This window comes from Eupeodes corollae, chromosome 1 (genome assembly GCF_945859685.1).
Source record: "Eupeodes corollae chromosome 1, idEupCoro1.1, whole genome shotgun sequence".
In the NCBI taxonomy this organism is placed as follows: Eukaryota; Metazoa; Arthropoda; class Insecta; order Diptera; family Syrphidae; genus Eupeodes; species Eupeodes corollae.
In genome coordinates, this window is record NC_079147.1 from 182,963,364 (window position 1) to 182,980,197 (window position 16,834).

Sequence of the window (16,834 nt, forward strand, 5' to 3'; positions counted from 1 at the left end):
GACCCTAGCCTACGGAGTCCGGAACAGAATTGTCTCCATCTTTTGGACATTCATTTTCAGTTTCCAGTCGTCGCAATATCGCTGAATCTTGTCGAAATCATGCTGCAAGAGAATTCTAATAACCTCAACCTTTCAGGCCGTTCTGTACGCAATTAGATCGTCCTCGTACGCAATTGCCTTTGTAAGACTACTTATCAGATCGCTGGTGTAAATGCTGATGAGAATCGGCGAATTCACAGCTCCCTGTTGAATACCATTTTTAATTAAGAATGTTGTGATAGAAGTTACATTGCTACTTTTGACAACAAACTTTCTACCGTAAAGCATATCATTAAGTATATACAACAATGGTTTGCTTATGCCAAGCCTGCTCAGTTTGTGTAAAGACCCTCTATAACCATATGGTGTAAAAGGCCTTTTCCAAATCAACCAGAACAGAACCTGTGCATTGTTGTTTTGATTTATTCCATTGGATATCTGAAACGTGTTTAGACGCAGCATGGATTGTGTTATGATCCGCCTTGAACCCGAACTGTTTATCCGGAATAGTGTCCAACGCAATAACCACCACGCTACGAGTACTACGCTGAAAATGTTAACACTAAATATCTCACGAACCAATAACGCTAGAGACTTGAATTAAATTTAAGGTTATATATCTCGTGAACAATAGAAGATATTGACTTCAAATTATTTTTATCTAATTTGCATTTGTTTATATTAGAAATACAAACTTTTAAGATATGCTACAAAAATTGTTAAAATTTGGGTTTCGAATACAAATCTCGTTAACTAAATAGATTTTGAAATTAAACTCTTTTATCATACGCAAAATATTGTTGGTAATTTCTAATTTTGTTTAGAATAATTTAACTGATAACTTTTTAACAAAACTAATTAAATTAATAGTGCGCTTCGCATCCCAGCCCTGCCCCTTTTTAAGTATTTAATGCTGAGCCAACTCGAATTTATGACGTACAGGGTCCCTCTGAGCTTAATAAATACGCAAATAACGCCCCTAGGCACATCAGATCATTGTAAAATTTGATAAATTCTGATTCCAAAAACAACAAAAAATAAACAGTTTAATAAAAACTCCTACAAAAAAACCTTTTGACAATATGATTAAGACATAACTTGGACGGTCTCAATGACTTATCATTAAATTTAAGCCTTCACTATGCTTTCTCGATAGTGACGTATGGACTCAAGAGCAGATATGATTACAAACTTAATTCTCTGTAGAGTGAGACATTTTATCCGGAGCACGGTAAAATCTACTTATAAAACTACATATAAAGGGGTTAATAGGATCAAAGATGTCAGTTTCGGGATTTACAAGGTCAATATCACTGATGAATAAGTTTAAACAAGCTTGAAAGACTTGCAACGTTTATATTCAGCGATCCAAATTCTTGCACGACTACGATTTACGGAAAAAAAATAATACCAATTTTCAAGTCATCCTCGGTTCCATAAAGAGTTTACATTGATACTCAGAATGCCAGATCGATTGATAAAGCCAATTTTCTCGCAGTACAGTTCGCTTCTAAATCGACGATATCAGACCAAAGACAAGTGCGAGGAGTCCTTCGCTGATATCTCCTATACGTTCAATTGCACTCATGCTCCTACTTTCTAAGGCTTAAGAAATATCTGGAAGAAGCTTCTTAATGACCGACAGCATATGGCTTTCGTAGCAATAGGTCGACTAGTGATTTGATGATTGATCTAAACGAACAGTGAAAGTAAGATTATTGCAATTGACATTTCAAAGTCATTGTGATAGAGTTTGTCATTAAGCTCTCTTATCGAAAATGCATTGATTTGGTATTGATGGAAATTCTTTTTTGTTGGGTTAGAAATAACCTTCGGGACCGTTCAATTCTGTATTAGTAGTATTGGGTGGGTTCAAAGCTGCTATCGAAAAAATAAACGCTGGTGGGCCCCAAGGCTCCGTTTTGCCTCCGACACTATTCCTTATTTTTATAATTCATCATTTGACTGAAACTCATAATCCACTAAATTGTTTTGCTGATGATTGTATCATCAGATTTTCATATTAGAGGCGCACCCTTCTTCTTCATCATTTTGAAGAAAGTAAGATTATCAATCAATGCACTTGATGTTTCAAAATCATTTAATAGAGTTTGACAACAAGCTCTTAGAATTGAATAAACTCTTTTTTGATGGAATATAGAATTACCATTCTAGCTCTTTAATACAAATTCTAATGAATTATTTCAAGTGTGAAAATCGTAAAATAAATAGTACGGTCTTCCCCAGGGCACCGTTTTGTCTCCGAATCTCTTCCTTATAATCATAAATGACTCTTGTCTGCCATTTCTAATCTGTTAAACTGTTTTGCTTACAACAATAGCTTTAGTTTTTCATATTTATTTCTAGATTGACACCCTTGTCCTTCGACTTGTGTATCACAGATTACCTCGTATGGAAAGATCACACATTTGAAGTTTGCCAAAAATACTGATAGGTGCTTAGGATTTCTTCGACATTGTTCTCCTCTTCTGAGTCATATTTCATAAAAAAACACAACAAGTGAAAATTCTATAAATTTAATTTATTTTAAATTAAATTCTAGGAAATAACAGACAATCGAAAAAGGAAGTGATCGAAGTAATTGTTTATTCAATGTTTTATCATTATAGGCCTTTTCACTGTCAACACTTGACCGTATCTAAGTTTCCTGTCGCAATTGTCATTTTTTTTTTTCATTTCATGAAAGAATTGTCACCCAGGGCGTGGTTGTTAGTGTGTAGGGCTGTCACGACAGAGGTCTTGGGTTCAATCCCTGCCTGTGCCACCTTAATTTGAAAAAAAATATTTTCACGGATACTGCTTCTTGCGAGGAATTGAAAAATCCTTAAGAGTAATTCTTGTCACGAAAAGTGCTGTAGGTCCCCTCCATCCCTGACAACTTTGAGAGCTGTAAATCACTAGGCCCTAGTTCATGTTGCGCCACTTAATTTTTAAAAGAATTGCCAGTACAAATTTGTTGGAAAATTCACGACAATTGTGGAAATATACTTGACAATTCACTGTCATGAAAATTTCTTAATGAAGCGAAAAGATGACAATTGTCGGGCATTTTCCAACAATTCTAGAAAATTTTCGAAATTGGCAATATTTCGGAAATAGGCCCCTGATTTGGCTGTAATTTATTAGTTCAAAACTTTAAATCTGTACATAGTTCGAATATATCCGAAATTTTGCGTGCCTTTTGTTTTTTTCCCCATGTTTTTACAAAGTTCTGTTGAATAATCGATTTGCATTTCCCCCTTCAAAAAATTCGTCCGTAGTACTCACACTTCTAGGAATACTCATCAACTTAGTCTTGAGCTCAATTTCGGACGAAATGTCAAGTATTGAGGTTCTTTTTTTCTTAACCGTACATCGAGAATGTGCAATGCTTTAACCAACTCTGTTTATTTATTCCAGTTTGATAGTTAAATGTAGATATATTTAAGGAAAAGTACTGGAATCTTTAAGTTTCGATATCGATATAAAATGTTTTACCTGTGTGCACCCTTTGTATGTATATGAATCCCGGATACTCAAACTTTCCAATAACATCGATGGCAACACTTGTGATTTTGATATATACCAATTTTGTATGCCATTTTCACTTGCAAGTATTGCAAGTACCTGACTAAAGCCTTTTTGAGTTCAAAACCGATGCAGCTCGAAGCTCCACTCTATGAGCTTTAAAATGACATTGACCAACAAAATTTGTTCTCGTTCAAGTTTTCATTTTACTCGAATACCTTGAAATCGTTGTATTCTAAAACACAAACATTTATCTATGCTTTCGTTTTAAAAAGTTTATCAAAAATATGTTTACCTACTAAAAATATAATTTGTTTTTTTCTTCTCTCACATTAAAAAAGCATTTTTAACTAAAAAGTAAAAAACAAAAACAACAAAATATAAAATATAAAATGAAAACGATAATGAGTTCAATGACTGTTGATACATTTTTAAACTTTTGTCAGAAATATTTGTGCAGTTTGTTTGTTTTTATTTTTTCGTATCCAACACGAGCCGTATGTCTTATCTTCAAAAATAAAATAAAATAAAAACAACAACAATGAAAATGAAACGAAAACAATTAAAACACCCGAGTTAGTCGCATAAAGTTGCTTTTATTAAATAGGGAAACTAACATAAAGGTGTTTTAGTCTAGAATGAAAAACAAATAAAAGAGGTTTTAGGGTAGTTTCTGCGAGTGCCATCAATTTCATCACATTATTTAGAATTTAGAAGAAGCACTAAGACGATGGATTTTGTTTTCCCTGCTATAATATATTCCCCTGATATCAATTTTATTAAGGTTACACACAGATAATGAATAAGGAACTTATATGTTAGGCAAGAGAGATCTTCAAAAATTTAGGCTTGGATACACGGTTATATTTTTTTTTTTAAATATGATTTAAAATCATGAAAAATTAATATAAAAATAAACCAGCATGGTGTTCAAATATGTGTTTCGCCCCGATGTAATGGTTGGGCTCATCAGAAGATGACAAGTACACCTTGTCTTGACGCATATTTTCTCGAATCCAAACCTACATCCATAAAAATATAAATAAAGTCCAGCTTACACAAAGTTGGTCGTAGATACGTCGAATGGGTGCTTGAATAACAAGAATCAGAATTTGGGGTTCTGAGAATCCCCAAGTAATTTAAAAGAGGCCAGTGCATCCACAAAAAGTCACTGTTTGGTGCGCTATTTGGTCCGGAGGGGTAATTTAACCTTACTTACTTACTTACTAAAGGTTGGGCTACAGTCCGGGGCGGACCCGGGCCTCAACGAAAATGCGTCTCCAGCCAGCTCGGTCCCTAGCTAGCTGTCTCCAGTTTCGCACGCCAAGTTGGTTGAGGTCTTCACCCACCTGCGGGCGCCACTTGAGTTGCGGTCTTCCTGTACTGATGTCCGTTGATGTCCGTTCGCTCTACATGGCCTAGCCATCTAAGCCATAGGACTTTCCTGTTAACTTGGTCAGTGTCGCTGTACAGCCCGTACAGTTCGTCGTTATATCTTCTCCTCACTTCTCCATCTATACATACGGGACCAAAAATCACCCGAAGAATTTTTCTCTCGAAGCAACCTAAGACGCTCTCATCTTTCTTTGACAGGGCTCAGGCCTCAGCGCCATAAATAAGAACCAGGATGATGAGTGTCTCCTAGATGGTGATTTTAGATCCTCGAGAGAGGACTTTACTTCTCAATTGCCTTCTAAGTCTAAAGAAGTAGCGATTTGCAAGAGTTATTCTTGGTTTGATTTCAGCGCTGGTGTCGTTGTCTGTAGCGGTGCCTAGATAGACAAAGTCCTCAACTACCTCTAAGTTATAGCTGTCCATGGCGACGTTTTGCCCAAGACGTAGTTGTTCAATGTCCTTTTTTGATGACATCATATACTTGGTCTTGCCCTCATTGATCACTAAACCCATATTCTTCGCTTCCGTCGCATTGCTCAAAAACGGTCCACTGACATCACGCTTTAATCTTCCATTATCTCAATATAATCTGCGTATCCGAGTAATTGGATAGACCTTTGGAAGATTGTGCTTCTAGTGTTGACGGTTGAGTTTTGCACAGTTCTTTCCATAACGATATTGAAGAAGTCGCATGACAGTGCATCGCCTTGTCTAAAACCTTTTTCGACATCAAATGCATCGGTGAGATCTTTTCCGACCTTGATAGAGCAGCGTGCATTCTCCATCGTCATTCTGCACAAACGGATAAGTTTGACACTAGACATTGCTATAGTTATAGTTATAGATTTGAAGTTCCTGGGTTTTTTTCAAGATCTACCGTAGTGTGAATATTTGGTTGATAGTGGACTTTCCTGGTCTGAAGCCACACTGATAAGGACCAATCAGGTTGTTGACGAGCGGCTTCAGACGTTCACATAATACAGCAGAAAGGATCTTATATGCAACATTAAGGAGACTGATGCCTCTGTTGTTGGAGCAATTAAGAGGGTCTCCTTTTTATGTTTCGGGCAATCTATGCCGAGATTCCACTCATCGGGCAGGGTTTCTTCCGACCATATTTTGCAAATGAGTTAGTGCGTGCTCCCTACCATGTCATCGCCTGCTGCTTTGAATAGTTCAGCAGCGATGCCGTCAGCTCCAGCAGCTTAGTTTGACTTCAGTTTAGATATAGCTATCTTGACGTGGTCGAGGTCGGGTAGGCGGAATTGTTCATCTGCGTCGCCTAGGTTGAATGGTTCTATCTCCCTTACTTACAGCGGAATTCGGTTCGTCATCGCCGTTATATAGTTTGGAGAAGTGGTCTTTCCATGTTCTCAACATAGACTGCGGTTCAACTACGATGTTACCCTGATCGTCCTTATAGGCTTCGGTTCGTGGCTGGTACCATTGGGAGGTTTTTTTTACCTTTCGGTAAAATTGACGAACCTCATTAATGTTGATACACCCCTTTTTAACCTTACTTCTTCGAAAACGACGATGGAACGACTGTAACCGTCAATTCGCAGCGTTTTGGTCATATGGTTACCGACTTGTTTTACCTGCTATTGAAGACAACGACTAGGAGATTACACGGTTTCAACAAGACAGTGCCACATGCTACACAGCTCGAGCGAATATGGCTATTCCAAGAGAAATTTCCTGACAACGTAATTTCCCGTCTCGGCGATATCAACTGGCACCAAAATCATGAGTTTTGACACCGCTGGACTTTTTCCTTGTGGGGCCACGCGAAAGAGCTTGTTTGTACAAAGCATTTGAGCACTTTAAATCCAACATTCGTCATATACTAATTTTGCACTTCTTTTTAAATTTAAATCACAAAAAAAACATTCACTTAAATTGTTTGAAAGTGCTTTTTGCATTTTTTGTCATTATCTGTAAACCAAAATTTATATGAAGTCGATATCTCTGATGGTTCTTGAGATATGGCCGACGAAAAAAAGGTCCCCAAATGTACGGACTTTCAATTACACGAACACACACATGTTTATCTAAAAACCTTTTATTAAGGTTCTCGAAACATTAAACGTCAAGAAATGTCAAACAGGACCGATTACACTAACTTCGTGTGACCATTTTCGGTACTGAATTTCTGCGTAATTTATGTACTCGTATAATTCAAAATACTTCTCAAAAACAAATTGAATACGTTCGTTCACTTACTGAAAACTTTTTTTGAAGATTCATAATAAAATAAATATTGAATTCAAAATATTCTCAATGACTCAAAGTGCAATGGTCTCTTTTTTTACGATCAACAAAAGCAGATATGATAGAGACAGGGAGAGCGATTCTCAATGACTTAAAGTGCAATGGTCTCTTTTTTTACGATCAACAAAAGCAGATATGATAGAGACGGGGAGAGCGTTAAACTGTGGTTGGTAAGTGATATTTAGATGACATATTCTTTTGAAGGATTATGTACTATATTTTGACAGTCGCTTGTAGACATTTTGTTTTAGTTTTACAACTTCAAATCTTTTTTTCGTTATTCTATGACAAATAATTTTGTTGGTTGAATCTTTCTTTTTACGTTAAGAAGAATTATAAAAAAATAAATAAGGTGGTGCAACATTCCGTCAAGAACCAGGACCTAGTGACTTCCAACTCTCAACCAACTATTCCTGTGTGAGAGTAAATGCAGGGATGGAGGGGACCTACAGTTTATATGCCGAATCCGAACGACAAGAATTACTCTTGGAAAATTTGTCAATTCCTCGCAAGAGGCAGTACCCGTGAAAAAAACTTTAGGTGGCACAGGCAAGGATAGAACCCAAAACCTTCGCATGACAGTTCAACGCACTAGCCATCATGACAAGGGTACTACTAAGAAGAATTATGTTACGTTAAATTTTAAGGTTTAAATGGACTTTAACATCAAGTACCTGAAAATTAAGCTGTGATATAAATGTCTTTCTCGTCTAGTTTAATAATTTATTTTTTTTGCTTGTTTTATTTTATATTGTATTTGTTATTTTTTTTTAAATTTGTGTCAGTGCTGTCGGGAAGATGCAATACGGAGTTTTTAACAATTATAATGTGATTTAATACAAGTATTGAATAAAGATCAAAAATCCCCTGAAGAAGTAAGGAATTCTTACGAAACGTTGGGTAAAAGAATGGAATAAAGTTTTTTATTTATTCGCATTCCAAAAACAAAAAGACCAAAAGAGCCTAATAAAACATAATAATTAAATGGTTTATTCAACTACTAAAATAATATTGTCAGCCTTAAAAGCTGGGTTTTCCAAACGTATGACATTTTTAAATGACAATTTGGAAAAATTGGGAAAGCTTATTTGTCAGTTTATGTATGTATCTTTAAGATCTCAGATTGAGAATATTGCTAGGTGAGAATAAATAGTGAATTGTGTTTATCCTGCTCTGTCAATCCGTCAGAGAAAATTCTCAGAAATCTTAGAAATATAAACTGGCCAAATAAGTCTTTTTGTAACAAAATATGAAATTGCTCTTGAATACTTAATTTTTGACTTATTACTTGAAAGAAATACTTAACGGTTTGAACCTTTTTGTTCGATTTCAAAGCGAAAACATCAAACTTCGTGAACTTATGGAACGTCGTTATCACTTGACAAAATTAGAAAAATATACAATTGAAACTTCTAAATATTCATTTGAGCTTGTGAAAATTCAAGGATTTAGCCAAGACAGAGGAGATTATAAATAAGAAGGTTAAAATACATTGATACATAGCTATTTGTTCAAATGTTAAATATAATTACCTTTTGTTGGCCTTGCACACACATTGATTCGTTTTTGGTGAATGATTGTAGAGGATGGTTAAATTTTAAGGGCTGATGTTGTAAACCCCACAACAACTAACTCAATTTAAACCATAGAAAGGAACACAATTGACAAACGTGTTAGAGTTATTCAGGCTTATTATAAAAATGGGAGTTAAAATCACAATGTTGGTGAGCATTATGTTTAAAGACTTTCATTTACATGCTTACAAGGTACAATTGACTCAAGAACTAAAGCTTCTTGACTATTCCAAGTGTCGTCAATGGTCAGCATTGTGTCAAGAAATGGCAACACTGAATGATCAATTTTCGGAGAAAATCATCTTCAGTGATGAGGCACATTTTTACTTAAGTGGACTTCTCAGATTTGCTGCAATTGGGCGAATGGTAATCTAAGAGTGATTGTCAATATACTCACAAAGAGCGACTGTTTGGTGCGGCTAATGACCTGGCGGCAAAATAAGTCCGACCAGCCAGTTACTTTAAATTGCGTCTGCTATCTTGAGTTAACGAACTTCTTATGGCCCGTATTGGAAAATACGGATATGGACGATATGTGGCCGTGTTATTTCACGTGTTGACGATGTCAATTGGCTGTGATTTGACACCATTGAACTTCTTTCTTTGGGGTATTTGAATGAAAAGTTGTACGTCGATAAGCAAAAAATAATTCACGAGCTAAAGGATAAGACAATTCGGCACATTAATGGCATATAGAAACTTAATTGTGCCTCAGCGTCATCAAAAATTTGGACAATCGGATGGGGGTGTATTGTATATTGCCGATATTTTGTTTCATAAATAATTGAACCATATCAATATTATCATAATAAAAAGGAATTACACTAATTTCCTAGATAGTTATTATTCAAAATCGACTTCGGCCCTTAAAATATAACCGAAATTCATTACAAAATTTGGACTTAACCATTAGGCACTATCCACATGAACACGACCAACGACCAACGAATGAACGAATTTTAGCCGATTTTGACATTTCTTTCACATGAGAGTTTTCTTTTTTTTTTGTGTTTTGTTTTGAAAACAAACGATTGAAAAAACGCGGCCGAAGCTATGTATGTATATTTGTTTAAGTATTATGTAGAACGCGTTTGACAGTTCGTATTACAATTTTTTCGCGACGAATAAATTTGTTTTCCTAAAATTATTAATATATATATGATATTGAAAAGTAAAAGTATGCATCATAAATCAAACAGAAACTATATTGCTATCGTTTTGTTAAGAATTTGTGTGGAAATATGTCTTCAAACGCATATAAACTCACATTTTGTAATTCATTCGTCATTCGTTCTTCGCGCTCATGTGAATACTGCTTTACACATCTGTGATGCCTGAGATGTAATTTTTAATCACATTTCCAGCCGATTTTCCACCATAATTTAAGTAATATTGGTTGATGTTATGTTGAGTTAACGTCTTAAGTTTGGAAATTATTCACGTAAACACGATATTTTGCTAATAATGCAGATGGTATTAAATTATGTACAAATATGATTTTGATGGGCAATTGACGTCTCTAGAATGTGAAAGTTTACCACCAGGAAACTTGTTTGAAGTCAAGCCATAATTGGTCGTGTTTTTTGGCTTATCTTCTTTTTGGAGCCACAATTTCAAGTCATGATATTTGAGCGCCATCCAAAAAATGAGATGTACTTCTACGTTCAATTGCTGCAAACGCCGAAACTCAATTGCACTTGCAGCTGAAATTTCTACTACTGTGCATACTTTACGATTATGCCCTTTTCTTTTAAGATAAGACATTGCTTGAGCCTTTGGTAATTATATATTATGATACTCCTAACTTGACAGCTGATTTTGACAGGTAACAAATGTCATTGCCATAAAACTTGAAATCATATGCTGCCAATAAATGTCCCTATATTTTCTCTACATCTATCACCACACACATTTGCAACTCACTTCGGCCAGCAAATAATTGCTTAATTTTAATGGCGTTGGCATGATAGTTAGTGCGTTGGACTAAAGTTTAAAGTGCCAACTAAAATCATTTTTTCACGGGTGCTGTTCTTGCGAGGAATTGACAAATTCTCAAAGAGTAATTCTTGTCATAAAAAATGGTTTCTAAAATTAGCCGTTCGGAAAAGGCTTAAAACTATAGATCCCCTCCATCTTTGATAACAGTACCCGTACACAAAAATGTTTGAGAGTTGCCAGTCTCTAGGCTGCAGTTCTCAACGGACTGATGTGCCAACTTATTTATTTAATTTTCAATGGCGTTTACAACTTAGAAGTTAAAACTAATACTTTATTTAACAATGAATATCTCATAATGCGCACACGATATTATTACTGTGACTCTCCAGGAAGCGAGCCAAGATATTTACAGTCACAAGTCTTTACTTCGATTTATTCTACAGATCTTATGCGGTTTTTCATGGGTAAAATAAATCAATTAATTCTTGATCTATTTCCGTCAAAACGCAAATTGCCACTTTTTTTTATTTTATTGGGCAAAATAAATTGATTTACTTTTGATTTAAGATCAAATCTGCAGAATTGTCTTTTTTGACAGATTTCCCCTTTTAATTAGCAATTTAAAAAAAAGCTGCAATGTGACCCAAACTTATAACTTCCCATCCGTCTGTCGATTTGTCTTGCTTAAAAGTTTGTAGGTTTTCGTGTTTGGTTAAGAAAGTTGTCACTTGAATTATTTAAAAAAAATAAAAATTATCAACAATGTTTTGCTTATATTGAAATAGTTTGACTTCAAAATCTATTTTTATTAACGAGATTTTTAATTGAAAACTATTTTTTACAAATTTTAGTACCATTTCTTAAAAGTTTTTGTTTCTTATATAAACAAATACAAACTGGATGAATGAGAAATTTTTTGAAGTCAATATCTTCAATTATTCAAGAGATATCGAGAACCGAACATCAATTTTTACCAAATTTGTATAGATTTTATTTTTTTAATGAACTTTTGGATTTTTATAAAAATTTACTTAATGTCAAAAACAATATTTTCTATGAGATAAAACAAATATTTTTAATTTTTAAAACGAAATTTGCGTCGAAAATACATTTTTACTAAGTTTTAGTATTTTTATTTTTTGTAGAAAACTGTCAAATCGATTTTTCTCAATATTTTACTGAATGTTGAAAAAAATATTTTCTTAAAAAACAAAATTAATTTGAAGCCATAATCTCAAATTTTTGAAAAAATATTTGAGTCAAAAATCAATGTTAACGAACTTTTAGTAATGTTTTCTTAAAAACTGTCGATTCAATTTTTTTCAAAATTTTACAGAATGTTGAAAACAATATGTTTTATGAGTAAAAAACAAATAGTTTGAACCATAATCTCAAATTTTTGAGAAGATGTTTGAGTCGAAAATCAATTATTACCAACTTTTTTTTTAATTTTTTTTTATTAGATTCTTATTTTTTGTAAAAAAAACTGTCAATTCGATTTTTATAAAATTTATTTCTGAATAATTAAAACATTATTTCTTATAAGTTAAAATTAGATGGAAGCAATAATCACAAATTTTTGAAAAGATATTTGAGTCGAAATCAATTTATACCAACTTTTAGTAATGTTTTTTTTTTAGATTTTATTTTTTTCATTTAAAAAAACTTTCAATTCGGTTATTATTAAAATTTTACCAGATGTCAAAAACGTTATTCTCTATTGCACAAAATTATTTAAGAGATAAAAACATTTTTTTTCGTAAAATATTCGAGATTACAAATATTATTTTTCTTTTTTTTATTTATAAAAAACCCGTTAGTTGGAATTTAAAAAATTATACTAGTTTGGTATCACAACATAATATATAATATAAAATTTAATTTAATCCGGTATCGTTATTGGTTCGTGAGATATTTTGGGATAACCAAAATCTTTTTTTTAAATTGCTATGTTAAAAAAAAACACCTACGCAATTTTTTGAGAGTCCTTTCTGCATTTTTCTGCATTATTATCTGTGTCACAAAATTTGTTTAAAGTCGGTATTTTTACTGGTTCTTGAGCTATGGACAACGAAAAAACGTCGTGAGCCTACCCACGCACACACATTTCTCTAAACGTCGAAACGTCGAGAAATGTCAAAATTTTCAATTGGACAAATCGGCCCTATTACAATTATTTCCTATGGGAAGTTAAAAATGTTAAACTGGGAATTTGACAAATCTACCGCCCTCGTTAAGTTTCACTACAACAATGACAAAAATTGTGTTCCATGTGTCTTGAAAAAAATCAATTTTTAAAGGAAATCTGAATTTACCCATGGAAAACATTTTAAACTGTCACCACAAATCTCAACAAAAACAATGGAATTCAATAAAAAAACAATGGCAACACTTTCAAAACTGCTACTACTAATAAGAAAAACCAAATTAAACTCTCCTCTCCTCTCTTCTTCAGCTTCTTCTTCATCCACAACAAAACATTTGAGCGACAAATACGTCATACAAAAATGTACTTCATATATTGCTTTGTATGTATTCGTGCAACCTTCGGCGACTTGGCTTTTTTGTGTCATAAAACAGTTCGGTGCCTCTGCTTATAAAATGTTGAAAACTACTTCAGTGCCTACACGTGGATCATGAATTTCAAAAACGATGCTGGTTGTTTTTTGATATTTTATGAAGCTCAAAATGCATACTTGCTTTAACCAACACAGGCTAACGCTGCCGCACATAATGTTGTTGACGATGATGATGGTAATGGTAGGTACAATATACAATTTGGTTCTATACAAAAGCTTATAACAAAAATTCTGCCTTTGGAAACTTGGAATTGGAATCGAGTGTAGAATAACATTATAGAGGGGCTTTATAGAACCTTTTCGTACTCATTGATGATCGGTTTCGGTACGGCGTTGGTTCGTTATCGTTATTTCGTCAAAAACAAATATTCATTTAAAAAGAAACAAATATTTAATACATTTATAAAATTGGATTATTTCATGGATGTAGTTGTGACCGTGGAATTGAGCGTTGTTAGTTAGCTCATGAAAAAAAAACGCCTGCAAAACGCGTCATCTACATGTTTTGACTTCAGACTTGGTTGTTGGTTCTTAGTCGTTCCTCAACATTGTTCGCGGTGATTGTTGTTTGAAGAACTAAATTGAATATTGAAAGGGTTGTGTCGGTCGAAAAAATACGGTGAGTGTTCGGAAATACGCCGCCACCGATTGAACTTACCTACCTATACACCAACCTACGACGACGACATTTCTAACTTGTATCTGTGAGTTGAAGTTTTTAAATTAAATGAAACGTACACGAAGAGAATATCAAAAAAATATCATCATTGTTTTGCAAAAGTATCTGTTGGATTGAATATAGTCAAGCGAGTTAGTTGTACGTACATTTAGAAAACTCGAAGCTTTTTCAGAACCAAGACTTCTCGGTCTAACAATCTAACAATTGGTCGCGTTGTCGGTCGCCAGCTAGCAGCAGCATAGTTAACTTAGGCTAAAGAGAGTATAGTGGTGCACTTAATAATTGTGCGTTAATATCTATAGATACCCATCTACATACCAGTGACGCGTCCTATTAACACGATAAACCTACTGAAAGATCGGATTTGATAATATACAAATATCTATACCTCTTGTTTAAAATATAAATATAAAAATAAATTTGAGTTTTGAGACACAAAGGCTAACAAATAATTTTTGATACCATCCTCGCATACCATCAAAAAAAAGTTTACAAGAAATAAAAAGTGCTATAATTAAATTAACAAAGATATAAAATAAAAGTACCTTGACTAACATACCTCAACAATTTATTTGTTTGAGACGTGAACCATATGCAATTTTTATTTATAAGATACAAAAAAAAATAAATTAATATATACGCAACTTGTGTAAATACCTAACATACCTATACCTAGGTTAAACTAAATCAAACATAAAATAAGCTTCTACGAATATCTAGATAGGTATATCTACCTATGTATCTCTGATATACCTACAAGACGCGAAGAAAAAGAAGACGCATACCTAATAAAGTTGTTTTGTATTTTTATTAGATACACTCAACGCAAAAAATAGATAGAGGCAAAATAAAAAAAACCTAAACCTAGGTCAATATTGTTTATAGTGATACGCGTTAAGTTGGTGTTTATACTAAATTAAAATCAAAAAGAAATATTAAATTATTAACAAAATACTGTTATAATAATTGGTTTGTTTTGTTTTTATAATCAATTGAATTGGTTATATGAATGTTTAGAAGATAAAAGTTGTACCTACCTACGATCAAAACAAACGGAAATAGAAAATTAGAAAAATATTTACACATCATAACGACTATCAACAAATATTTTTCTCGGAACAACAAAGTAGTGTTTTCTTTTTTAAATTTTATTTTTTTTATTTTGTGTGTGCTTTAAATGATCGTTAAACAAAAACTTAACGATAGTAAAAATTTGTTACATTTGAATTGTGTTAATTAATATAAAAACAACCTTACAATCGGTATTGGAGCTGTTTTCTTATTTCTATAGATTAGAAATCTCAGCGAACTGTTTTAAAACAATTAATTCTTATTTGCAGTAACACAATATAAGGTAAGTTTAATAAATTATTGAATTATGCACAAATGTATTCAAAACCTGAAAGTTTGAATAAACAACAAAATACAAACAAGAGCAATGAGTCATTACTGCATATTTTAGACGAGATAAGCATAAGTAAAAACAATTCTAAGAAATTTATTAGGACTTATAGAGAAATTGTGATAAGGATGCGTTTGTGTCTTATCTTTATTAAAAAGCTATCATGGCAAAATGAGCTTTATAATGAATTATGTGTCTTCTCTACAAATAAGAATTGATCCTTTTCTGCAATAGTTAAAAAAAGCTTCATGTTTGATTTTGAAAACTAAACTTAACGAAAAATTATACTTTATTCTGTAACACTTACGTAACTTCAGAGTAAACTCAGAATTTTCGTTTCTTTCGTTACATTTTTTTTGTTAAAGTTTGTGTTGCAATTTCATATCAGCGAGTTAATATTTCTCCTTTAAAAAATGAATTCAATTTAGCATTAGAAATTAAACCTTAAAGGATCTTTCGTCAAGTTTATTTAGAGTTATAAAACCCACACTTTTCTTTCTTTAGTTTCGTTTTCGTTACATCACTCCTCGAAATAGGTTTTGAGCATTTGACAAATGTATTTTTTGTTCTTTCGTTAAGTTTTAATTTCTGAAAAAATACAGTTTAAATATGATATGAAATTACTAAACCCTTGCCTGGCTATGAAATCATTTCAAAATAATATAAAATAAGTACAAATAAAATAACTAGATACTTGTCAGTTTTTTTTGTTTAAAGCCCAGTCTGCAATACTTTATTTTATTAAGAACCTAACTTAACAAACTTTCCTTCATAATTCACTTTACAAAAATAATAAAGTAAACGAAAGGAACAATTTTTCGTTAAATTTATAAATTCTTTATTGAGGCTTAACTTAGTTACTTAACAGTAACTTATGAATATTGACCCTTTTAAACCAATATAAAAAATATTTATTGCCACTATCACATTTTTCCTTCGGTTTGCTCAGTAAGCTTTGTTAAAATAAGTACCTAATTTTTTCTTTAGTAAAGTATTTCTTTACTTACGACTTCTTTGATTTATTCAAGTTACAGACACCAAAATTTAAAAGTTATTTAAGTATGTTTTTTCTTTCGTTAAATTTTATTTTAATGAAAGTACAAACTTTTGACTTGATTTGTGTCATTGGAAGTGATATTTAAGAATTGTTTGTATTAGTTTGTGAATAAAAATTCGTTAATCCTTCGTTAAGCTTTATTTGTAAATATTCTCTCTTTAAATTTTGAAATTAAACAACAAAATACAAGGTTTTGTATTTGAAACAAACATTTATTCTTTAACTTTATAACATCTTACTAACTTAACGAAACTTAAAGAAACCCCAAAACAACAACTGAATAACTATTCATTATTATTATTTTTAAAATAATAAAAAATAATATTAACAGTAAATATACAAAAACAAAACAAAAACAATATTTACAATAAT

At 32.6% G+C, this 16,834-nt stretch overlaps 1 protein-coding gene across 1 annotated transcript in view; it reads left to right on the forward strand.

Annotated features, from left to right (window-relative positions):
• Positions 1 to 13,632: 13,632 nt before the first annotated feature.
• Positions 13,633 to 16,834, forward strand: part of LOC129952761 (Krueppel homolog 1) — a 30,391-nt gene continuing 27,189 nt past the window's right edge. The window contains exon 1 of the mRNA XM_056065575.1: positions 13,633 to 15,357. The gene's annotated coding sequence lies outside the window, so the exon portion shown is untranslated. The remainder of the gene's footprint in view (positions 15,358 to 16,834) is intronic.